This window comes from Lissotriton vulgaris, chromosome 7 (genome assembly GCF_964263255.1).
Source record: "Lissotriton vulgaris chromosome 7, aLisVul1.2, whole genome shotgun sequence".
Classification (NCBI taxonomy): domain Eukaryota; kingdom Metazoa; phylum Chordata; class Amphibia; order Caudata; family Salamandridae; genus Lissotriton; species Lissotriton vulgaris.
In genome coordinates, this window is record NC_141695.1 from 1411738550 (window position 1) to 1411763865 (window position 25316).

At 51.6% G+C, this 25316-nt stretch overlaps 1 protein-coding gene across 1 annotated transcript in view; it reads right to left on the reverse strand.

Moving 5' to 3' along the window:
- LOC147705743 (large neutral amino acids transporter small subunit 4-like) overlaps positions 1–20528 on the reverse strand; it is a 256994-nt gene extending 236466 nt beyond the window's left edge. The window contains exon 1 of the mRNA XM_086928976.1: positions 20110–20528. The gene's annotated coding sequence lies outside the window, so the exon portion shown is untranslated. The remainder of the gene's footprint in view (positions 1–20109) is intronic.
- Positions 20529–25316: the final 4788 nt, after the last annotated feature.

A 25316-nucleotide genomic window follows, 5' to 3' on the forward strand; every position in this document is an offset into this window, starting at 1 on the left:
ACCTACGGACGGAACGATATGTCAGAGAATGCCCACAGTGCCAGGGGGCAGACAAAACACTCAAACCACTGCGCCCGGCGCTGGGTAGATTTGACCCCCCGCAGAACCCCATGGGAGGAGTTGTCCATCGACGTCTTGGGCCTGATCCTGGATGGGCAAGGTATACAAAAATATGTGTGTGTCCTCATCGACAGATACTCAAAGTGGCCTGAAATGAAAGTGGAGGAGGTAATGGACGCTGAAACAATTTTAAAGTTCTTGAATGACACTTTTGTGAGAGAGGGTATCCCTAAATCGATCTTAAGCGACAACGGCCCTCAGTTCACTTCTGACAAATGGACTAACTTCATGGAAAGAAATGGTATCCTCTCCAAGCACACATCGATTTATCACCCGGCAGGAAATGGGTTAGTGGAACGTTTTAATCGGGTGGTGATGGGGTCGGTGCAAGCAGCGATAGCGAATAACAAGGACTGGGAGAAAGAGATATGGCAGATGATATGGGCCTACAGGATCACCCGCACAGGAACAGGATACAGCCCATTCCAAATCTTGAGAGGACGTGACCCCTTCATGAAGGACAACCGAGTATGGAAGGAGAAGACCATAGTGAGCAAATGGTCCCCGGCGGTAGTCCAGGCCAACTTGGAGAAAGCACAAGCCATCTATGCAAAGCATTACGACAAGCGTAGAAACGTAAGAGACCCTGGACTAGAGGAGGGCGAATGGGTGCGAGTTAAGTTGGTGACGATGCAAAGAAAAGGGGACAGCAAATACAGTAAACCCTTGCAGGTAAAGGAGGTGTACGACAGAGCGGCCCTGTTGAGTGATGGGAATGTGTGGTCTCAGGACCGCATGGCGAGATGCAACAAAGTGCTACAGTGGAGCCAAGGCGGAAGAGGATCCGAAACTACGGAGGAGCCCAGTGCAGGAAATGAACTGTTCAATGAAGAGATGGACATGGGGGAAGAAGAATTTGGCGGGGAGCGAAGTAACCGAGGTAGCCCTAGAGTGGAGAAGGAGGTGAGCAGTAGGAGACCGAGGGAGAGCCTGGCTGCGCTGAACGGTGGGGGAGATAGCGCAGAGACTCCCGAGAGAGAGGCTATGGCCACCCCGGTAAGACTGACCCGCAGGGGAAGAGCAGTGGTGAGACCCACCAGGTTCCAGGACTTTGATATGAGCGGCGGACTGTAAGTCATAAGTTTCATTGTTTGGAAAAAGGGGAGATATGTAGTGTTAGCAGTCTAGCGTACGCACGTTGCGTCGCAATGCTAGCACGGCGGCGGCCATCTTGGGATGCGCGCGCATCCCGCGGGCAGAGGCGCGAGTGCCGGAGCACGGGAAACAACCGGCTGGCGCTCTCTGGCGATATAAAATAAATAAACAGCACGACCTCCCACAACTGTGTCCTGTCGTTCCTTGGGGCAATTACCACTTTACAACAAACAACAGGAAATAGTATGCTGCAGCCAATAGAAACCAAGGAAATGGAGAAACGGAGCTCGAGTAAATGTTTCCCAACTGATCTTTGTTGCAACACAACTGAATATTGCATTCTTAGATATGCTGGCCATTTATTGTTTTGCTTCTAAGGGTAGCAAATTTCTTACAGAGCAATCATGCAGACAGTTATTCGATTCTCTGATGTGATATGTCACGTTGAATTATAGGTTGCATAGATGAGTATTCCTTTTATTCAGTTTCCTCACTCACAAAGACAGGTCCATTCTTATGAAAGTTCGATCTTATGAATATCTTATGAATGTTAGAGGGTTTCTTAAGTCTTACAAAGAACAAGGTCGCTTGGAATTCATGACGCATTGTAAGAAATTCAGCTTGGCGGACTGTTTTGCATTTACAAAGGAAATAAAAGACAGAAAGAAAGAGCACTTCAGCATAGCTTGAGTTTCATCATGTATGGATATTGTTTGGGATCTTTGCAAGGCCATGCTAAAAAATAACAGTTGTCTTCAAAGCATTTCACAATTCTTTCAAAATGTAAATTAGGGATTTGAAGTTGCCTATATGTCCTACAATTTGATGGAATTCAGGGCGCAGGTCATCGTGCTCAACAATTGTGTATTTTCTTTTGCATTACGATTTAGGTGAAGATCATATAGTTAAAATGCATTTGAGTGAGTTGATTTCCATGCTGCACCTATTCTTTTAGAGGTGACATCCTAAAGTACTAAAGAAGTGAATATAACTTTAGAACTGTGTGTTTATGAAGTGCACAGGGGGTTTATGTAACCAAAGGTTTTTTCTCAAAAACTGGGTCGGAATATTAACTTCTTTGTTTGCAAGCACCATTATTAGTGACAGGAATTTTTCATTGATTCAACCAGGGGAAAATAGGAGAAAGCACCATATGAAGTATTTGCAGGAAGATACGATTCAATCAAATATATAATGCTGATAATGGGGGATGTGCTTCAGAGCACAAGAATTTTTCTCAGAATCACTAAATGTCACTCTAAAGACAGACACCACCCAGAAAAGGGAACTAGGAGCTTTTAGACCAGTAGCACAGCACACTGTTGTCATCGGGTATCAACATAGTATTGGGCACGTATCTTTAGGTGTATAGTTGAATGATGGTACTTTCACTTTTAAGATGAATACCTAGCAAACTTCTTTTCTGCTAAAGTGTTTGGATAATTTAGTTAGAGGCTTGTGGGTGGGAACTAGTGATGTCTTGCTTGTCTTTGGTGCTGAACCAGGTACAAGGATAACAGAGCCCTTTGGCTGTGGTTGACAGGGTGCAGGAAGGACTACACTGACATTTGGTAGCATGCATTACACACAGGACTGGATAATTTGCTCGTAGCGTGCTTTATGTGTCCGGTCCTTCTGCTTCAGCTGCTTTCAGCAGGGCAGCAATCGCTGCCGGGCGAGCCTAGGTTCCGGAGTCCAGAGGAGGGCTGCCATGGCAGCGACAGCCTGACAGCGGCTAACATTCGGAGTGCAAGCAGTGCCATAAACATAGCAAACCGACAACACATACTTGTTTTCACCCTCAGTCAGGTGATGCAGAGTCACTTGCTTTCCATTAATAACTCTGGGGATGGTTGAATGGTAAATGTTCTTTATAGAAATCAAATATTGAACTATGTCAAAGGTAGTAAAGATTGCAATCTAAGACTTTTGAATTTACTTAACACTACATGCAGCTAGGAAAATGTAAGTGCTAAAAATGCCCATTTTATTAGTTGAGAGGCTTCCCCCAGTAGTCCATTGCGATTTGCATTAGGCTCTTGTTTGTTTCAGCAGCACATGTCTTGGAAAAAACAGCAGCACCCTGTGGCAATCTTCTAGCCAATGTTCTTCCATGAAAGGGGATGAGTGTCTGAAAAGTTTCAGCGCTCTGTTCATCATCTCCTTGTGTTTGCTTTGTTCACCCTAAGTTGGTAGGGTATGTCCAGACATGGGTCCCTTGATCACTTTGCCACTGAATTCAAGCTAGTTTGGCTGATGAAGGGTGTTACGCAGAAACAGGTCCCGGAATGCTTGTTTCAGATCAGGGAAGACCTGGCTTGGCAGTTCGGGCTGGACTGTTCCCATGAGGCATAGGGTCAAGACTGATTTGCATATTGCTGGGTCTGAACTGAGGTTGCAAAGTGAACTAAAGAATGATGAAGGATTCAATCTAGATATGTGACTGGAGGTGAGTGAAAGGTTTCAGCGCTCCGTCCATCATCTCCTTGTGTTTGCTTTGTGGGACCCGTGTACAGCAGCCGGACCCAGTTCACATATTCAATAGGTATTCCGAATAGCGAAAGGGCCCATAGCATATAGCCCCAGTGCAGAGTATCGAACGCCTGTCACAGGTCGAATGAAATGCAACCCGCCTTGATATCGTCCATCGGCACCGAGCTGAGTATCTGGTGATCTGGTGCAGGTGTCTAGTGTTAAGGGAGGTACTCCTATCAGGGATGAAGCCGCACTGATCTAGGTGTATCTACTTCGGTAAATAGCTAAGCAATCAACGGGCCAGAATTTTACTAAGGATCTTATAGTCTGTGTTTAATAAAGAAAGGGGGCGGTATCCCAACATGTCTGATGAATCTCTGCCTGGTTTCTGAAGGGATGCAACCAATGCCTGTCTTGTGGTGGGGGGCAGGAAACCTGTCTCTAGAGCAGTATGGTACAATTTTTCTAGGTAGGAGACCAGCTGCGCCGAGAATGCTTGTAAAATTCCACAGGTAGGCCGTCAAGCCCAGGGGTTTTGTTTTGTGGAAGGTTTTTTTATCACTGCACGTATTTCGGCTTTTGTCTTTGGTGCTGCCAATTTTTTGGGGCGTCCAGGAGCTGGGGGAACTCCAGTACGTCAAGAAAGCTGATCAGCTCCTCAGGTGGTGCGTATAGTTCCTCATCGTATTCCCTAAATGCAGAATTAATGCCTATTTTACTGTGGTTCCCTCCAGTGAGTCACCCTCATGTATAGGGGCAGTGGTCGGCGTATCCCGTATAATCCTCGCTAGGAGGGCACCCACCTTATCCGCCTCTGCTTGCTGTTTCTACATGTAGGTGCGATAATCAGTTCTCAACTGCTCTAAGAGTTCCGCATATTGTATATGTGCTTCCTGCAATGCCACCTTGTTTGCGTCATCCGCTACCACGGCCCGTTTGAGTCCCCTAGTCGGTCTTCTAGCTCCAGAGCTCTCTGGTCACAGTAGCATGGGCCCCCACCTGAGCAGTCTTGAAGGCCTCCCATTCTACTTGCTGAGATTTGATATGGCGGTTGAGAGGGTAGTACGGAACACCGGGTCTTCCAAGGTGAGGGGCCGCAGCTTTCATGTCGGCACCGGTCGGGATCCTGCCCCATTTAAGCACCATCTCTAGGGGACTATGATTCAACAGTGTCTTCCCAAGATAAGTAGTATGGGTAATGTGTGCTAGTAACGGCATAGAGCAAAACACCCTGTCAATGCGTGTATGTTACATATGTGGTGGGGAATAAAATGAGTACTCCCTGTGTGTTGGGCTGTTTACCCGCCAGGCATCTCCAAGTACCCATCCTGTCGCCCAGCAGTTCAATGCTTCAGCTTGTTTCTTACTGATAGTCCCTGATATTGGTGGGTGTGAACAGTCAAGATCCATATTTAGCACTGCGTTAAAATCCCCTCCTACAACCCAGGGATATCCCTCCCAGTCTGCCGAGGTGAGACGATGCCGAGCTCCCGCCTGCTGCCGTTGATCCCCATCTATGTAGTCCTGGCCGTCGCATGGCGCCCGCACCTGGACTCCGTGTCCGTCATCTCCCGTGCACATTCGTCTGATTGCTGCTGCGGGGCTGTCGTGACTGGTCCCATTTGCTTCCGGACTCTTGCTTAAGCCGCAGGTGCTACCTCCCCTCAGACCTCTTCTGAGCCCTGCTGCCCGACAGAGGGCACCGATGCTCTGACCGATGCTCTGACTGCCGGCGCTAATCTCCCGTTGCTGCCTGTTTCAGTCCTACCTGGAGCATGATTGCTGGTGCCTGCAACCCCTGGCACCGTGACCCTGCATTTCGTCTTCCCTGCAGGCTTTTGTCCACCCTACCACCCAATCCACCATAACTCCTAGCACAATCCACCCCAACCCTCTTACCCCCCTCCACATATATTCGCTCTCTGCACTCCAAAGCCTCCAAAATAATTCAGAGCTTCCACTCCTCTATCCTCGACCTAACAAACCTCCTCCACCTCGCCGAATATTCCTTCGCAAACCTCATGCCTCAGCTGTCTCCCCCTCCCATCCCAGAACTTCACAAATTCCCGCTACCAACAGCCTTAAGGCATCTAAGGCCTCGCAAGCACACTAGCTGTCTATCTGAAGAGGAAATCCTTGACCTCGCCCGCTCCTACAACTTTTGCCCTGTCACCACCGATTCCCCAGACCTCACTGAAAAGGAAATCCAGGATATTCTCAAAGACCTCAATCCAGCCCCTATCCCTCCCTGCCCACCAGACATGAGTGCCTCACACGCCATCTGCATGGTCGCTATCGACCCACACAGACTGGCCCCCCTCTGCAATAGAAGAGCGATCAGAAGCAACCTTGCACCCGTACCCCTGACTGCCCCGACTCCCTCTACCACCTCCCTTGTCTGACGGGTCTCTTAATCAACTGCCGGTCGGCAGTAAAGCATGCCCCCGATGTCGCTGCTCTCATTTTGAACAATAACACCGACCTAGCCATCCTAACTGAATCATGGCTCAATGATGCATCATCCCCATGCCTCGACCTCTTAGTCCCCCGCAATTTTAGCATTGCCAGACTAGACAGATCATTTAACAAACAAGCATTGGAAATGCAATAGGTCTCTGATTTATTTGAGTTTGAGCTAATGGCATTGTAAATGGCAATGTCTTTTAGCCATGTGTTATGGAGTGTATGCATGTGGTGTGTAGTGGAATTATGTGGGTTGGATTGGAATTGTAGCAATAGTGGCATGCTGCGCTTTAGATGAATATGTTTAAAAGTAAAGTGCACCATACTGCGATTGCTACAATAGTTAATTGTGGATGCGTTAACAATTGATGTGTGCACTGATCGCTGGTGGTGTGTGTGCCTGGTGGAAGCGTGCACTGCCGGCTGGAGGTGTGTGTGCCTGGTGGAAGCTTGCACTGACGGCTGGTGGTGTGTGTACCTGGTAAAAGCGTGCACTGACAGCTGGTGGTGTGTGTGCCTGGTTAAAGTGTGCACTGACGGCTGGTGGTGTGTGTGCCTGGTGAAAGCGTGCACTGACGGCTGGTGGTGTGTGTGCCTGGTGAAAGCATGCACTGATGTCTGGTGGTGTGTGCCTGGTGGAAGCCTGCACAGACGACTTATGGTGTCTGTATCTGGTGAAAGTTTGCACTGACGGTGTGGTTGTGTGTGTGTGTGCTTGCGTGTGTGGTTGCGTGTGGTTGTGTGTGGTGGTGAGTGTGTGTAAGTTTGCACTGAGTGTGTGGTGGTGAGTTTGTGGGGTCTTATGTGTGGGGTCTTATGTGTGTGGTCTTATGTGTGTGGTTTTATGTGTGTGTGTGTGGTGGACTTAGTTCGAGTTTTCATACCCTGCACACTCACACACTGTTCACCCTACACACTCACCCAATGTTCACCCTGCACACTCACACACTGTTCACTCTAGACACTCACACTGTTCACCACACACTCACACTGCTCACCCTGCACACACTGCTCACCCTGCACACTCACACACTGCTCACCCTGCACACTCACACACTGCTCACTCTACACACTCACACACTGCTCACCCTACACACCCACAATGCTCACCCTACACACTCACAATGCTCACCCTACACACACTCACACTGTTAACCCTGCACGCTCACACACTGCTCACCCTGCATACTCACACTGTTCACCCTGCATGCTCACACACTACTCAGCCTGCACGCTCACACACTGTTCACCCTGCACGCTCACACACTGCTCACCCTACGTAATGCGAAAAGACCTAGCTCTGCCCTTTGGCCTGTGTTGTAATCGTACAGTAGGTTGTGAGTAGTTGCGCTTGATTGGTTGGGGCGTCCCCTCCTTGCTGCTCCCCTCACAGAGGGCCGGCTGCCTCCATGAAGCTCCCAAGACATGTGTTCAGCTGTTCTTTGTTTTAGCTCCTGTGTGTCAGTGCACCGTGTAGGCGCACAAGCATACCCTGCTCTCTCTGCACTCCCTCTCACTCTGCACTCACTCTCACTCTGCACTCACTCTGCACTCACAGTCACTCTCGCACTCACTCTGCACTCACAGTCACTCTCGCACTCACTCTGCACTCACAGTCACTCTCGCACTCACTCTGCACTCACTCTGCACTCACAGTCACTCTGGCACTCACTCTGCACTCACAGTCACTCTGCACTCACAGTCACTCTGGCACTCACTCTGCACTCACAGTCACTCTCGCACTCACTCTGCACTCACTGTCACTCTGCACTCACTCTGCACTCACTGTCACTCTGCACTCACCCTGCACTCACTGTCACTCTGCACTCACTGTGACTCTGCACTCACTGTCACTCTGGCACTCACTCTGCACTCACAGTCACTCTGGCACTCACTCTGCACTCACAGTCACTCTCGCACTCACTCTGCACTCACTGTCACTCTTGCACTCACTCTGCACTCACTGTCACTCTTGCACTCACTCTGCACTCACTCTGCACTCACAGTCACTCTGCACTGCTGCTCGCATTGCTTTGCTGCATTTATATCGCACTGCCTCTCTAGTTGTATTTACCATTGTATTAATTGCCTGCTTTGCCTTTAGAGTGTGTAGCCAGATTGTAGCGTTGCGCTCGCATTGACTGATTGAGTGTAATTCATACCGCCTGATTGTGCCAGTACCTCTGCCCACAGCGTAACTCCTATCTGTGCCCCAACCTGTTCCGGTTTCGCTTTTGCAGCCATTTTGTTGTTGTTGTGCCTTTGAGCCCGTCCTCTCCACCCCGCTCCCGCCTCCCAGCTGCTCCTCCCTCGCCCCTCCCCCCTCCACTCTCCACTTATGACAGATGCTTTTGCGTGCAGCGTTCACGCGCAGCGGTTGCGCCCCATGCGCTCCAAAGGTGCGCCAAAGGTAAGCCCGTCTACGCCCGTCCGCGCCTGGACCGCGCCCAGCGCCCGACCCCCTGGCCCCCGCAAAACTCACTCCGCCCGCATAACTTACGACGCCTCAACCCTCTCAGCCCTCAACCCCGGCCGACCACCTAAATGCTACCAGGCCGCCCCAGGACACACCCACGGACCCTTCACCTGCCACTCCTGCAAGTTCGACTGCATCTGGACCAACACCAAATCCACAAACTCAAAACAGAGCCCTGACATTAATCACCTGAAATGCATCCTGCTCAACACCCGCTCGGTCCACAGACATGCCATCGAACTCTGGAACCTACTCGACATTACATCGCCGGACATCGCCTTCCTTACAGAAACCTGGATGAACGCGTCATCAGCGCCCCACATCGCCATAGCCATCCCGGATGGCTACAAGATCATCCGTAAGGACCGAACCAACCAAACAGGAGGAGGCATCGCCATCGTCCATAAGAACACCATCCGCATCACTACCAGTTTCGACGACCACCTCTCTACCGCCGAACACCTTCACTTCCAGATTCACATCAACCCCAATACCACACTCAGAGGCACCCTCATTTACAGACCACCAGGACCCCGCACACAATTCAGCGAAGACATCACTGACTTCATCAGCCCACACGCCCTCCCCTCCGAGGATTACATTCTACTGGGAGACCTCAACTACCACCTGGAAAAGAAAAACGACTGCAACACCTCCACCCTTCTAGACAACCTAGCCAACCTCGGATTCGAACAACTTGTCAATACCCCCACCAATTATGCCGGACACACGCTCAACCCAATATTCACCTCCAGCAAGCACATCTCCTTCAATCACACCACAGCTCTCCACTGGACGGACCACAGCTGCGTTCACTTCAACTACAAAAAGACCGCTACCCACAACCCCCCACAACCTATTCCCCGAAGAAACTGGAACAAAATTACTACAGATCAGCTCTTCACATCGCTTCACCAAAACCCTCCTGCCAAAACATCGGACCCAAACCAAGCAGCCACCAACCTCACACAATGGATCACCCACAGCGCCGACGAACTAGCACCCTTGAAAAACCATCAAATCAAGCAAGGTAGCAAAAAAGCCCCCTGGTTCAACGATGACCTTAAAAAATCCAAGAAGTTATGTCGCACCCTCGAGAAAGCCTGGAGAAAAAACCCAACCACTGACAACCTGACCACCTTCAAGAACGCCACCCGCAAACACCACCAACTGATCCGATCCACCAAGAAATCAGCATTCAAGGATCGATTTGACAACAACGCCCACAACAGCAAAGAACTAATCAACATCGTCAAAGAATTTCCCAACCCCACCGCCGGCACCGACATCACTCCCTCCCATGTCCTCTGCGACTCCCTAGCCTCTTTCTTCTACAACAAAATTGCCGACATACATAACAGCTTTGAGAACCAGTCCGGAGACCAGTCCACTCCACCCACCTCCGAACTCAAACCCCCCTCTAACAACCTTTGCGCCTGGAACCCAATCACCACTGAAGACACCACCCGCCTGATGAACTCCATCCACTCAGGATCTCCAACCGACCCATGCCCCCACCACATTTTCAACAAAGCAGACTCCATCATCGCACCCCATCTCCGAGACGTCATTAACTGCTCCCTCAACTCCGCCACCTTCCCGGAAAGCTAGAAGCACGCCGAACTCAGCGCCCTTCTGAAGAAGCCCACAGCAGACCCCACTGAACTTAAGAACTACCGCCCCATATCGCTCCTCCCATTCCCCGCCAAAGTTATTGAGAAAGCCGTCAACAGTCAGCTCGCCGCCTTCCTCGAATCCAACAACTCCCTCGACCCCTCACAGTCCGGTTTCCAAGCCAAACACAGCACCGAAACCGCCCTCATCGCAGCAACAGACGACATTCGTACTCTACTGGACAACGGAGAAACAGCTGCCCTCATCCTACTTGACCTCTCCGCAGCCTTCGACACAGTCTGTCATAGCACCGTCATACAACGCCTAAGCAACATCGGAATACAAGGAAAAGCATTGGACTGGATCATCTCGTTCCTCACCGGAAGAACCCAGAGAGTCCGCCTTCCCCCTTTTAGATCAGAGGCCACCGAAGTCATCTGCGGCGTACCACAAGGATCATCATTCAGTCCCACCCTCTTCAACGTATACATGAGTCCCCTCGCATCCATAGCGCGCCAACACAACCTCAACATCATCTCCTACGCAGACGACACCCAGCTGATCCTCTCCTTCACCAAAGACCCAAACACCGCCAAAACCAACTTACACGAAGGAATGAAAGAAGTAGCCGAGTGGATGAAGAACAGCCGTTTAAAACTGAACTCGGACAAAACAGAAGTCCTCATCTTAGGATCATCCCCCTCTGCCTGGGACGACTCATGGTGGCCACCGGCCCTGGGAACCGCACCCATACCTACGGACCACGCACGTAACCTGGGCTTCATCCTGGACTCCTCCCTCTCGATGACCAGACAAGTCAACGCCGTCTCATCTTCATGCTTCAACATCCTACACATGCTCAAAAAAATCTTCAGCTGGATCCCCACCGAAACGAGAAAGACGGTCACCCATGCACTGGTCACAAGCCGTCTGGATTACGGAAACACCCTTTACGCCGGAACCACAGCAAAACTACAGAAAAAACTCCAACGCATCCAAAACGCCTCAGCTAGACTCATACTGGACATCCCCCGTCAAGCTCACATTTCCGGTCACCTGAAAGACCTCCATTGGCTCCCTGTCAACAAAAGAATAACGTTCCGTCTCCTCACCCACGCACACAAAGCCCTCTACGACCTAGGACCCGAATGCCTCAACACGCGACTGTCCTTCTACACCCCCACCCGCCAACTACGATCGTCCAATCAAGCCCTCGCCGCAATTCCGTGCATCCATGGATCCACCATGGGGGGAAGATCCTTCTCCTACTTAGCGGCCAAAACCTGGAATTCTCTCCCCACCAACCTCCGCCTTGTACAGAACCACCTCTCCTTCAGAAAGCAGCTAAAAACTTGGATATTCGATAAGTAAAGTACCCCCCCTCCCCCAAGCGCCTTGAGACCCTCTGGGTGAGTAGTGCGCTATACAAATTTCTGAACTTGAACTTGAACTTGAACTTGCACTCACAGTCACTCTTGCACTCACTCTGCACTCACTGTCACTCTGCACTCACTCTGCACTCACTCTGCACTCTGCACTCACTCTGCACTCACTCTGCACTCACAGTCACTCTCGCACTCACTCTGCACTCACAGTCACTCTCGCACTCACTCTGCACTCACACTCACTCTCACTCTGCCCTCACACTCACTCTGCACTCACACTCACTCTCGCACTGACTCTGCACTGACTCTGCACTCACTGTCACTCTGGCACTCACTCTGCACTCAGTCACTCTCGCACTCACTCTGCACTCACTCTGCACTCACTGTCACTCTCGCACTCTGCACTCACTGTCACTCTTGCACTCACTCTGCACTCACGGTAACTCTTGCACTTACTCTGCACTCACTGTCACTCTCGCACTCACTCTGCACTCACTGTCGCTCTCACACTCACTCTGCACTCATACTCACTCTGCACTCATACTCACTCTGCACTCACTGTCGCTCTCGCACTCACTCTGCACTCATTGTCACTCGCACTCACTCTACTCTGCACTCACTGTCACTTTCACACTCACTCTGCACTCAGTCACTCTCGCACTCACTCTGCACTCACTGTCACTCTCGCACTCAGTCACTCTCGTACTCACTGTCACTCTGCACTCACTCTGCACTCACTCTGCACTCACTGTCACTCTGCACTCTCACTGTCACTCTCGCACTCTGTACTCACTGTCACTCTCGCACTCACTCTGCACTCACTGTCACTCTCGCACTTACTCTGCATTCACTGTCACTCTTGCACTCACTCTGCACTCACTGTCGCTCTCGCACTCACTCTGCACACACTCACTCTGCACTCAGTCTGCACTCACACTCACTCTGCACTCACTGTCGCTCTCGCACTCACTCTGCACTCACTGTCACTCGCAATTACTCTGCACTCACTGTCACTCTGGACCCTGTGCACCCTATACCTTGTCCGGCCACTGGATGATCTGCGTTGATGAGGCAAGACTCCCCTGAGCTGGATCCGACCTGTGGTACCCCCCGCCAAGTGTCGTGTAGGCACAGCTTCGAGCACGAGCCGACCCAATACCTATCCGAAAATTAAAATCACTATTTTTTTTATAAAAAGGCGGGGAAGGTAATATTTTGATGAACACATTTTGATTCCACGTAAGTGAAGCTAAATATTACTTCCCACCACATCTCTAACAAGCATTTACAATGCAACGGTTTCGCCTTTGGAAAAGTTAGAGCTATTGGCATTGTAAATGACAAAATTTGTATTTATGTGTTGGTTTTGAAAACAGATAAAGAAATGGCATTGTCATTTTACATTGGCAATAGCTCAAACTTGCGTAAATGCAATGGCTTGTAAAACTGGAGTTGCATATACACTTACAGCCTCAAAATTGATAAAACAATGCCACATATTTGCACAACATAGTCATGTTATAGGGTTTACAATTGAAAAGACTTGGAGCATTGGGCAGACCGTTTTAAGAATGGTTAAAATATCTTCTGAAACAGAATCCTACTTGGTGTCCAGCTCTGTCTTTGGTCTCAGGCTGTAAGGCTGCCCTGGTCGTTTGATTTTGCCCACGTCGTTCCCATTAAATGGCTGTACCATCACCTTTCTCCGAAGAAGACCCTTCTGTTTGTCCCGATAAGCCTCTCTCTTAAAGCTGGAGGGCATTACTGACCAGCAGATGCCTGTGTCCCCCGGCACAAATCATACAGGGGAGATGATGTGGCGTAACAGCCAGAGCTGCCTAAACTCTGGGTTCCTGGCCAGTCCTAGTCCGACATTTTCACGTAGTGCCCCCGCACCCCCAAAGCTGCTGCCTTACCCCCCTACTACCTTGAGATTTAAATCTGTGATTTGCTGCTTGCAGATAGATTTGTGCAGCGCTTGCATTGTTCCACTCAGCTTCATAACCCACGATTTTACGTGCACATCTCCAGGTAAGCTGTTTCCTTCCAGCAAGGATTTCCCAGGCTTGGTGAATTTGTATGCTCAACTGAAGCCAGAATCCGAGGCTAGCCCAAGGGCAAGCAGAGTGCCCTGAATTAGTGGCGTGCCAGCCAGCACCCAGCAGAGTGCCCTCCGGCTCCTGGCCGAGGCGCCAACAATCTCCCCCGGGCCAAAGGACGACAGGAAAAACGGGCCCAACCTCCGAGGCCACCACCCCCACCCCACAGCAATCCCCTGCAGCAGGTAGAAATATTTCACAGGTCACGAGACACTCCGTGGGAAAGGTCAGCTCTTAATTTGAATAATGTATTCATCTCGGAGGGCCTCTTGGCTTTCTATCAATCGGAATGATTTCAAAAAGGCCTTGGGCAGAAACAGAGGGGGGAGGTGAGGGGGGGGCGATTCAGAGGAGGGAATTCCGAAAGAGAGGGCAAAGCTGAAGACCAAGCACATTAGGGATACAAGTGTAGTGTCTCACGCACAAGAAATAGCACTGATAGAAAAGAGGGGCGAGTGGAGACCGCTTAAAGTGCTTGGAGCGGGCAGTGGAAGGGCACGCAAGGGAAGGACAGACTAGACAGGCCTACACAGACACAGCTGCTCGGATGCTGGGGAAACCTTCATCCTGCTAAGAGGAATTCTCTCTCACCGGCGCTGACCATTGAAAAAAATAGCCTCCTTTTACCTAAAAATAAATTGAAATATCCTTTGCTTCTGCATCACGCTGCATGTAATTCTGGATCATGCAGGGTTGTGCAAGCCAGTTTTTCCAGCAGAGACGCATATTTCATTTGCATACTGTAGCCATCTGAGCACGCAGTCTGAATAATTAAACACATGTAAGCATTTCCCGGATCAGATACCGAGCTTTTGAAAACTACCTAAATGTTCGCACCGTAAATGCTTGCACCGTGTGCCTTTGATCACTTCTTATTGTAATGCAAAAGTAAATTTAGAATCTTATTTTAGACAAGGAAAGGCACGGACAGCGGGAGGGGGGGCAGGAAAGGCACGGACAGTGGGAGGGGGGGGAAGGCACGGACAGCGGGAGGGGGGGCGGGAAAGGCACGGACAGCGGGAGGGGGGCGGGAAAGGCACGGACAGCGGGAGGGGGGGCGACAATGGCAAACGGCAAGAAAGGCAAAGCAGAAGGCAAGAAAAAGCACTCACCTGGACTTCTTCCGGCGGCGGTCGGCCTGCAATGACCAAAACAAACCTTCCCCCCCCCCAAAAAATAGGAACCGCCCACCGCCGCAATGACGTGCTAAAAGGGGCTGGATGAGAAAAAATCGCCGGAACGCCCACGAGTCGCCTCGCAGAATGACGGACGCCTCTCTCTTCCAATGGCTAGCCTCCATTTATGGAGCTAGCCAATGGAAGACCGAGGCGGGACAAAGCCCACATACTGCAAAACAAAAGATTTCACCTGCGCGAAACGCTGCTTGCGCAGCTTTCGACAAGCGAAACCTAAAAAGGGAGCAAACCACAAACAAGAGCGAAACGTGGGCAATGTCCTTAAACTGACACAGGGGCCTATCAGATGATCATGTTAGACGGTCGGAAGCGGTCGGTGTGCGATCATCTCGTGCAGGGGTTTAAGTGGGCCGGGTCTCACCGGTGCTGAGCACCAGCAGTTTTTTAAAGGGGGCCTCGAAACGGGTCTCTATCGGGCTCTGTTTTGTGCCCTGGCACAGGCGGACTGCAGTGACAGCAGGCACATCGATGTGCACGGGCTCACACTGCTCACTTCTCACTAGTGAAGTTGTGGCACGACGTAATGCCAGGCGAGGGATGCCAGTTGAGTGTTTCTTTCTTTTCTTTATAAAGTTTTGTAGGGGAAAGGAAATCCTTTGTAGAGAGCCATTTTCTCTCTGGATTTCCCCATCTCTTTTTGAAATTCCGGAGTAGCAACATTGTTGCGGTGTGACCAGGGCTTTAAGTGAAAGTTTTTTCAATATTACATACAAGCCATAGTTGCTGCTTATTTATCTTCTGTAACTAACAACCATTGAACAAAGCCAATAGTCCTGACTTATGGTTATGATGTTACTTGCTGTATCAAATATCCGGATGCAGTGACAGAAACAGCAAAATACAAGTCGAAGGGCACACTATGCTTTGCACAGAATTTTAGCTAACGTGTTTTAAGCCACACCCTCAATTACATTGGCCACGCCTCTTTGAGAGACACCCCCCCCCCAGTTTTGTCATCCCACTTAAAGCCCTGATCTCGCTCTAAACCAAGCACAGATCTATTCGCCGAGAGGGATGCGTGCGATGAATAATATTTGCATATAAGACCTCTATCACATTTACATCGGTAGCTCTGCATTTACTAGGATTGGGCATTACCACGTTTAATTGGAATTCCCGCGCTAATCATAGTTTTCCTCCGAGGAATAGAACATTGCAAAACAAATATTTGATGCTGCACAGATTCCAACAGGGCCGGCACTAGGCATGGGCAGCATGGGCGGCTGCCCAGGGCCCCGAGCTCAGCCCATCAACAGGGGGCCTCGCAAAAGTGTTTCCCCACCAGCCTCGCGCCTGTGGTGAGCACTGCGTGGCCCTGGGAAGGGCTGCCTCTCCTCTGGGCTTCGCAAGCATGTGTAAGAATAGGAGAAGAGGCCCCCCTCCCCTGTGCCTCGCAGCACTGGTTAATGGCTGTTAACCCCCAGGGAGGGGGCCCCTTTTCCCCAGGGCCGTGAGCCACATGTAGTGCGAGGCCCGTCTGCATTTGCAGCTTTGACCTGTAATTGGGGACAGGGTCGGATTGCGAAGACAAGCAGCAGAGCATTGGCCGATGGGCCGGTGCTGAAGGGTGTGACATGTGGGCCGGTTGTTAAAGGGCCTCAACTTCATTCCTGCCCCCCAGGCCATCACACTTCTGGCTTTTGTGTGCGGTGCGAAGGTGTTAAGTGTGGCAATCAGCCTTAATTGTGGCCAGGTGTTGCTCTAAGTATTGTGTCATTCTCCCCTCAGCCCCCCAAGTGTCAGACCGCTCCCCTGACAGGCAATGGTGGGTGGGGGCAGGTGGGAGTATGCCAGGCCATCACTGAGGGAGCAGGTTTTTGGCTATGGGCAATTGACACCTTAGCCTCCATCTTAGCTGCCAAGGTTTCAAATTGCTATGTGTGAAATTTTCATAATTCAGTGTCATTATGAGTGACATTTCAATGACCATGAGTGACCCTTTTTAGTACGCAAAATCAAGCAACGAAGAGGAGGAAAACATAAAATATCGTGGGACCCAGACCCAATTGAGGCCCGAAAACATCACGGACCTGCCTGGACATCTGTGTTGATGGGCAGGCCGGCAGAATCCTGTCTTCCAGCCTTTGGCGACTCGCACGGGGTTCCCTGGCTCCACCCTTGAAATGAATGATGCTGTTGTTTAGAGCATCAGTCTATCAAGGGCCTCTCTACCACGTGGGACACAGCCCTAACAAACAAAACACTCCTACTGTTGCCGGGTGGGCGGGCCACCAGAAAAACAAAATACAGATTGCCAGCCTATGTGGTAGGCCCCCCTCCCTGCTGGCAAACTCGGGGCCTCTGACATCACGTGAGTGACCTGGGCCAACTGGGAACAGGGACGGACCTATGTCAGAGAGGGCCCAACAACATGAACAGGTGTCATTTATATATACATTCGATCGGATCAATCCACCTATGTCACTCTACAGAGTAACAACTTTAAAGTAACACCGGCAGGAACGACTGCAGCTACCTGATGGGATTGTGCGCTGCACTGGCACCATCACTGTCTATTACAAACACACACAGGCTCACAGTGCCTGGTACTTACGGTCTTGGGCCACGGCCGTAGATGAGTCTGAGTCAGTACTGAGTCCGACTGTGGCGCATGCAGGCAGGGACTCTGGCCTGCTTAGTGTACATCTGAAGGGCGTAGCTTCGCTATTTCAAGGCGTTACTACACACCTATTCTTGAATTACTTTAACAGCAGGCACTTGCTCACTTTGTGAAAGGAGAGGAGCGGCAATTCAGCATGGGGCGCCTCGTGGCAGCAGCGACTTCCGCCGCAAATGCCATCTGCTCGGGCATACTTCAGTGACTCCACTAGGGCGGAGGAGCGTCACCCCACTGCTTTCTCGCAGAGCGAGAAGCATAAATATAAAATGCAAAAACTACCATTTTATGTTTCTGCTACTCACACTGCGAGAAAGCAGAAGTGTTTGGTTGGGGGCAGGCAGGTCTGCTTTAGGGCAGGGGAGGAGTGCCTTGCCCCCTATTAAGGGCCCTGACTGTTTGGTCAGCCCTCCGGGACCGACCTAACCAGTCATGCGCACTCTGGCCTTTCTCCCTGTAGGCGCCAATGCACCCTACATGGAGAAAATGGCCTCCCCATAGGTCCCTGGCTGGTCGGCGTTCCAACCAATCACAATGCTGCCATTGGGAAGGGAGGCTGCCTGCTTCCTATTCGAACGAAAGAGAGCAGGTCAGGAGCAGAGATGACACGAGACCTGGGAAGGTAAGTTTATTTAATTTTTTAAATAACCCCTGCGAGACCTCCCACCCGCGAGTCATGCTAGCCGCGACTGGATTTTACATGCAAATTAGAGGGGCCTCACATCTTCCCTTTCGCCCGGGGCCCCAGAATTTCTAGGACCGGCCCTGGATTCCAAGGCTTATAAATAGCGTTGTTTATGATTTACGGGCAAACGTGATGCGTGGTCCGTCTCTTGCTTGCCTTCTAGTGATATCTAGGGCCAGTTAATGTTACCAACATGCTCGAGAATACATAATAAAGCAGGTGAAAGAGATGTTCAGGGCCGGGGATGTAATATTTGGTATCCCATTGGGCAGAATCCAGAGGTCTTGCCTATTGGACGTCTCAGAGGGTCCCACAGCGGCCCCGCCCACCTCAGAAGAGGCGAACATCGGCTTCAGCAGGCAGAAGGGGCTGCGCTTGAAGGAAAGCTGCTGTTAGAAATGCACCCATCTCTCTGCTTATGGAGACAATCAGAAAGGGTCTCAATAAAGTGCTTAACTGTTTATCCTGTCATGACCTCTGGCTATTTGAACTGACAGCCTCAAGATATTTACTGAATGTAAAGCAAAAAAGAAATGGAGATCTCGATTGCTAAACGAAAATATTCGTTTAAGGCAATGACATTAACACGAGGAAAAGAGAATTAAAAGGGCAGGGGACCATGACAGCAATAGAAGCAAAGATATATAGCAAAAAAAAAGATGGAAATAGAACGAGAGAAAGCTTTAGAGGAAAATAGAGGAAGAAAACCGTATACCTAGCTAAGTTCTTTGTGATCGACTCCTCTCATCAGGAGATATAGTGCACCACAATGCCCAAGTCGGTGACAGATTTTCAGAATAACCAAATACAATTTAACCGATCTCTATAGTAAGTGTATAGACATTTAACATGGGCATCCTGTCCTAGACCCAGTGCTCCCGAATCTACTACGCTCACACTTGTAGTAAAGCATGTTATTCCAGATATAATCCATTGCCGGAAAACGATCGGATAGGACTGATCTCTTATGTATCAGTCTTCAAATGGAACAAAAAGCATTCTTTTTAGTGTTATGGTATACCCCACCTTACATCTTGAGACACACTACGGCTGGCGACCTTACCATTTAACCCAGGCAGGGAAGTAGCTTTGCAATGAAGTGACTTCTGCGCACTGGCCACAGATCTTAGTGTCTTTGTCCCCGACCCCCTTATCCCGAGGTTTTGGCTTTTAGATTACAGGCCTCAGAGTCTCACACATGAATGATCTTCTAGGGTTCAGTGCCTCAGGCACAGACCTTACGGCAGAATCTAACAGTGGGCAATCCTGCTCGCTGGCCTCCTCCGGCATTCCTGTCTGTGGGATCTCACGCTCTAAGGCACCGATCTATCATCTTCAGCGTCTGAGATCTTCAGTGTATCGGGCACAGATCTTGCCACCCTCACGAGCTCATGATCAGAAAGCCTTGACAACTGGGTCACACAAACCAACCTTCCTGACATGGAAATATTGACCAGCAACATTCCCGAAACGCACGGTCTTAATTTCAGATCCGCCCCTTTTCACCCTGGGGTCTCCAGCAGAGGCCTTCCAATTCACAGGGTCAAACATTATTGGACCTAGGGTCTGATGCCTGGACCAAGCATCCGTAACTTCCCAGTCCCCGATTCTTGACCACCAGATCATGCACACTCCTGCGTGACCTGGGGGTCTTAGACTTTCCTGACTGCAACACTCCAAGCGCAAACATCCCGACTTCCCAGTCACATGCAGCCTTTCTTGGCATGAACGTGTAAGGATCGGATGGCGCTTGAGACCCTCGATGTCTGGAATCCCTGGACTCGGACACAAACCTCCATCACCTCAGTAAGTGAATAAAACTGGTGACTTCTCCAGTTTCGTCAATCACAATTGCTCCAGTACAATTTGTAATGTATGACCTACCTTGGGCAGCGGCGCCTTAGACGGGTAGAAATCCAGGTGTGATGAACGTGTCCTCACATCTGTAGATATCCTGGTGCAGTGGTGCCTCCTGACTCCCTCCCTGGTAGTTAAAGTCCACAGGCGACAGTGACGTCGGCAGGCTATAGATGCGTGTGGTATGTGCGACGACGCTGTACGTTGGTGGTGATCTGGGCCTCGGGTAGCAGATACTTGTCTGTTTGTGACGTCCTCGTATGCGATGGTGACAGTGAAGTAACAAAGGTGGGGGCCCCACAAGCTACAGATGGCCCCCTCGGCACAGTACTGAGCGGCCTGTGAGCTCTTGATTAAATCTGGAGGGGTGAGGGAGTGGCTCAAGTTTCGTTACACCACTGGATGGGGACGCACTGAGGCGGTGCACGTCCTCCTGCAGTACAGACGTCTTGGGTGCTCAGCGTTTCTCTCATTGGGCACCGTCCATGCCTTTGCCCTCGTCTCGTCTCCATGCTCTGTGTTTATATCTTGCCTCTCAGGATCTCACGCCAGTGCCCTAGGTCACACAGCTTTGTTTAGAGATAAACAGGTGAGATGTGTCCGGCCCCTGGATGTACTGCGTTGATGAGGCAAGACTCCCCTGAGCTGGATCCGACCTGTGGTACGCCCCGCCAAGTGTCGTGTAGCCACAGCTTCGAGCACGAGCCGACCCAATACCTATCCGAAAATTAAAATCACTTTTTTTTTCATAAAAAGGCGGGGAAGGTAATATTTTGATGAACACATTTGCTAAATATTACTTCCCACCACATCTCTAACAAGCATTGGCATAGCCAATAGGTCTCACTTTTGGGACAGTATAAGTGTTTAGCTATGCAACAGTTGAGGTTGTTGCACCAGGGATATTGTGCTGCTTAACTAAATACTTATAAGGTCCCAAAGGCGCGACCTATTGGCTATGATAATGTTACAACAGGCGACTCAGTGTACAAAAGTGTGTACGCTAAAAAATCATTTCAACAAGGGATAATCAATAGCTATGCTCCCTTGCCAAATCTGAGATTTGTAAGTAAGCACTGTAGGAGAGTAGGGTCTGCTTCCTATGGTCACCCCCACTTTTTGCTGTGATTCTCTGGTTTTTCGACTTTAATGTGGCTGTGGGCCTGCTAATCAGACCCACAGCCCAGCTGTTCTCTCTCTAAATTGATACCATGGTCCTTTGCCAAATACTATCTGGAAACGCTACCTGTTAAGGGCTAACAAATATTGCTGTTTCTGTTAGCTGTTTGAGTCTTTTTAATTATAAAAATCGTCATTTTTAAAAATTGTGTTTTTCACTCTGTGATGCAGACAGCACACCCCTAGGCCTCCTTTTTCGCCATCATTCTACGGCTCTAGCGGCCGTTTTTGGGCTTTATTTGGGGTTAGTGAAATCATTCCACGGCGGCCATCTTGAGTGTGGCCCAGAGCGGTGAGAGCGCTCTAGTGGATCACATAAAAGGAGCCCTGTGTCAGCGCTCGCGAGATCCTTTGCCAAATACTATCTGGAAACGCTACCTGTTAAGGGCTAACAAATATTGCTGTTTCTGTTAGCTGTTTGAGTCTTTTTAATCATAAAAATCGTCATTTTTAGGTCTCGCCTGTCGATGCGCATGCGCATCGAGCAAGCGAGAGTATTGGGACTTATCCACTCTTTATCCACACTGCAAGGAATCGTGGCGATTCCTTGCAGTGCCCGTGACTTTTAAGCTCAATGCGCATGCGCATTGAGCTTAAAAGCGCGTGCACGTCTGTCTTGGTTTACCCGCTCCGCCCCCTCCCCTCCCCGCCGTCTCGCATTTCCCCTGCCGCATCAAAGGCTTTCACGGCCGGCCGGCCATGCTTTCAGTTTCACGACCGGCCGGCCGTGTGAATTACATTCCAAAGCCCGCTCTCCCTGCTCCGCCCCCTGCTCCCGCCGTGTCGCATTTCTCATCCCCCCTCCCCTCCGTCCGTCTTCTTTGTTTAATTTAACCCGCTCCGCCCCCTCCCCTTCCCGCCGTGTCGCATTTCTCCTCCCCCCTCCCCTCTCTTCCCTCCGTCTCGTTCGCATTTCTCATCCCCCCTCCCCTCTCCTCCGTCCGTCTTCTTTGTTTAATTTAACCCGCTCCGCCCCCACACCTGCTGTTAGACGGACCGGGAGGGTCGGCCGAGATTACGGGGAGAGGTCTCCAGGGAGAGCCGTCTCCAACGACTGTACAGGTAAGTAACTTCCCCCCCACAGACGGACACCACACAAGTTTGAAGGTTAACGAGACTTTATATGCAATTCTTAGGTTACGTCGCTATGATACAAGGAGGTCTGGACTCAGGGGTCCCCTCGGTTCTGATCTCTGGTTGAGGAGAAAGGGTAGCGGGACAGTCTTAGTTACCAATGAGTTAAATAGCTCTCAATCCTCGAGCTCGGCGTGGTTGCTGATCGGGCCGTGGAGGAGCCAAGCAGGTCCCGAGATGGATGAAGGATGGTCGACGGGCCGTGGAGAAGCCAAGCAGGTCCCGATGAAGATGATGGTTACAACGGTCCGCGGCCTCGCCAGCAGATCCGGACGACGGTGAAGAATGAAGGTTACGACGGCTGTGGCAGCGCCAACAGGCAGGACGATGGTGCACAGGACAGAGCTACGGCAGCGCCAGTAGTCCGTCCAGGATGAGTTCCTCTTACGTCTCTCGACTCCAAGATACAACTGACTTCCTGCTCTGGAGCTACCCCAGTTATAGGGCTGGCGTGCTTTGATGTCCGGACCCTCGCACTTGGAGGTCGGGAGGTCCGGGATGAGGGAGTCCAGACACCCAGCAGGGGGGTGGAGCCAGCGCCCGGGGAGGCGATGGGCGAGCGGCACTGGGCGGGGGGAGAGCCATCGGCACCTCTTTCTCCCATTGACTTGCCAAGTAGCCCGCTCACCTCCTGGGGGGAGGGTGGTGCCGGATTGTCTGAGGCTGGGCTAGGCCCAGGGTTGAGGTCGATCGGGGGCCAGGCGGCCTCGTGGCGAGGTGTCCAAGATGGCGGCCCGGGCTGGGTGCATGGGCCGGCAGTGGATCGGACCCACGAGGTTATCATGTTCGAGGGCAGGGGTCCCTGAGGGGACGCAGGGCGTGCAATGGTGGTGTGTGGTGCTTGCGTGACTGGGCTCGGGCCTGGTCGAGCCGGGGGAGAGCGGCCCGTCATGTGGCCTGTCCAACATGCGTCCCCCCCAGCTGAAGGCGGGGAGAGTTACCCATCCTCTTGGGGACTCTCTTCGTCGAGGCGGAAAAACCGGGACAGGCCATCGGCGTTGGCGTGGTCGGACCCAGGCCGGTGTTCGACTGTGAAGTCCATACCTTGTAAGGAGATGGACCAGCGTAGCAATTTTGGGTTTTCCCCCCGCATATGCATCAACCACTGCAGGGGTCGGTGGTCAGTCTGCACCCGAAAGTGGGTGCCAAAAAGGTAGGGCCGGAGCTTCTTGAGGGCCCATACCACAGCGAAGGCTTCCCTCTCTATGGTGCTCCAGCGTTGTTCCCGGGGTAGGAGTCTCCGGCTGATGAAGGCCACCGGTTGATCGAGGCCTTCGGTGTTCACTTGGGACAGGACCGCCCCAATGCCCTGGTCGGAGGCGTCCGTCTGGACGACGAACTCCCGGCTGTAGTCTGGGGCCTGGAGCACAGGAGCGGAACACATGGCGGCCTTTAACTGTTCGAACGCCGCTTGACACTCTGGGGTCCAGTTCACCTTCTTGGGCTGATTTTTTGACGTGAGTTCGGTGAGAGGCCCCACGATGGTACCATAGTCTTTCACGAACCTTCGGTAGTAGCCCGTGAGGCCCAGGAAGGCTCGCACCTCAGTTTGAGTGATAGGGGGTTGCCAGTTCTGGATGGCGGCAATTTTCAGCTGTAGGGGGGCCACTAGGCCGCTTCCCACCTGGTGTCCGAGGTAGGTCACCGACCCTTGTCCAATTTGGCATTTGCTGGCCTTGATCGTGAGGCCAGCTCGCTGAAGGGCTTGCAGCACTGCTTGGAGGTGGTGGAGGTGCTCGGTCCAATGGTGGCTGTACACAGCGATGTCGTCCAGGTAGGCGGCGCTGAACTCTTCGAGCCCCGCCAGGACCTGATTGACGAGCCGTTGGAACGTCGCTGGGGCATTCTTCATGCCGAAGGGCATGACCGTAAAGTGATAGTGGCCATCGGGGGTGGAGAAGGCAGAGCGTTCTTGTGCTCGGGGTGTGAGGCCGATCTGCCAATACCCTGCCGTCAGGTCGAAGATGCTGAGGTAGCGGGCAGCGCCCATTCGGTCGACCAGTTCATCTGCCCGGGGGATGGGGTGTGCGTCCGTTCTGGTGACTTCATTCAGGCCCCGGTAGTCGACACAGAACCGGAGTTCTGGTGTGGTCCCGGGGGCGGCTGCTTTGGGGACCAGTACGACCGGGCTGGCCCATGGACTGTCTGAGGGCTCGATGACCCCGAGCGTGAGCATCTTAGCTACTTCCGCCTGGATGCAGGCCCGTACCCGATCAGGTACGCGGTAGGCCCGGTGGCGGATAGGAGGGCTGTCTCCGGTGTCCACATCGTGCACACACCAGGAAGTGACACCCGGGGTGAGGGAGAACAAACTGGCGAACCGTGATAGGATGGCTTGGCACTCTTGCCGTTGTTCTCTGGTGAGGGTCTCCGAGAGTCGGACCCCATCCACGGAGCCGTCTTGCTCCTGGGTCCGCAAGAGGTCAGGGAGAGGCTCGGAGTCGTCTTCAACCCCATTGTCTGTGGCCATCAAGAGGCTGAGTTCTGTTCGTGCAAAGTGGGGTTTCAGTCTGTTGGTGTGGAGGACTCGGAGCGGATTCCGGGCGGACTCCATATCGATCAGATAGGTGGCAGGACCCTTGCGCTCGATTACCTTGAAGGGTCCCGTCCATTTGTCTTGGAGAGCGCACGGTTCTGTGGGGGACATTACCCAGACCTGTTGCCCCGGCTCGAATTCAATGGATGAGGCGTTCTGGTCATACCATTTCTTCATGTCCTCTTGACTGGCCTCTAGGTTGGCTTTTGCTAGGTCTCTGAACCGCCGGGACTGGTTGCGGAGGGTGAGGAGGTACCGGAAGACATCTGGAGGACTCTTGGCCGGAGGCATCTCCCAGCCTTCTTTGATCAGGCTGAGTGGCCCCCGTACTGGGTGCCCATAGAGCAGCTCGAAGGGGCTGAAGCCTAGGGACTTCTGTGGGACC